The following is a 1,212-nucleotide window of genomic DNA, read 5'->3' on the forward strand; positions in this document are numbered from 1 at the left end:
CTGGTCCTGTTGACATTTTGTACGTTTTTTTTCCAAGCTTGCCCTTCCGAGTTTATCCTTCTTGAAAAGAACGTCAGAGATGACACGCTTCCGTCAACGGCCATTCTAAGCTGAATATGCATGCCCTCGTCAGATCGCAGCCGCTAAGCAGCTTGAGGCCGGGCCAGTACCGGCATGGGAGATTGGCTGGGAATCCCTGGTCCTGTTGACATTTTGTACATTTTTTTTCCAAGCTTGCCCTTCCGAGTCTATCCTTCTTGAAAAGAACGTCAGAGATTGCACACTTCCGTCAACGGCCATTGTAAGCTGAATATGCATGCCCTCGTCAGATCGCAGCCGCTAAGCAGCTTGAGGCCGGGCCAGTACCGGCATGGGAGACTGGCTGGGAATCCCTGGTCCTGTTGACATTTTGTACGTTTTTTTTCCAAGCTTGCCCTTCCGAGTTTATCCTTCTTGAAAAGAACGTCAGAGATGGCACGCTTCCGTCAACGGCCATTCTAAGCTGAATATGCATTCCCTCGTCAGATCGCAGCCGCTAAGCAGCTTGAGGCTGGGCCAGTACCGGCATGGGAGACTGGCTGGGAATCTCTGGTCCTGTTGACATTTTGTACGTTTTTTTTCCAAGCTTGCCCTTCCGAGTTTATCCTTCTTGAAAAGAACGTCAGAGATGGCACGCTTCCGTCAACGGCCATTCTAAGCTGAAGATGCATGCCCTCGTCAGATCGCAGCCGCTAAGCAGCTTGAGGCAGGGCCAGTACCGGCATGGGAGACTGGCTGGGAATCCCTGGTCCTGTTGACATTTTGTATGTTTTTTTTCCAAGCTTGCCCTTCCGAGTTTATCCTTCTTGAAAAGAACGTCAGAGATGGCACGCTTCCGTCAACGGCCATTCTAAGCTGAATATGCATGCCCTCGTCAGATCGCAGCCGCTAAGCAGCTTGAGGCCGGGCCAGTACCGGCATGGGAGACTGGCTGGGAATCCCTGGTCCTGTTGACATTTTGTACGTTTTTTTTCCAAGCTTGCCCTTCCGAGTTTATCCTTCTTGAAAAGAACGTCAGAGATGGCACGCTTCTGTCAACGGCCATTCTAAGCTGAATATGCATGCCCTCGTCAGATCGCAGCCGCTAAGCAGCTTGAGGGCGGGCCAGTACCGGCATGGGAGACTGGCTGGGAATCCCTGGTCCTGTTGACATTTTGTACGTTTTTTTCCAAG

At 51.4% G+C, this 1,212-nt stretch overlaps 1 pseudogene; it reads left to right on the top strand.

Moving 5' to 3' along the window:
- The first annotated feature begins 876 nt into the window (after positions 1 to 876).
- LOC141055219 (5S ribosomal RNA) lies at positions 877 to 995 on the top strand (annotated as a pseudogene).
- The last annotated feature ends 217 nt before the right edge of the window (positions 996 to 1,212 follow it).

This window comes from Dendrobates tinctorius, unplaced genomic scaffold, assembly GCF_039654945.1.
Source record: "Dendrobates tinctorius isolate UK_male_01 unplaced genomic scaffold, ASM3965494v1 ptg000011l, whole genome shotgun sequence".
In the NCBI taxonomy this organism is placed as follows: domain Eukaryota; kingdom Metazoa; phylum Chordata; class Amphibia; order Anura; family Dendrobatidae; genus Dendrobates; species Dendrobates tinctorius.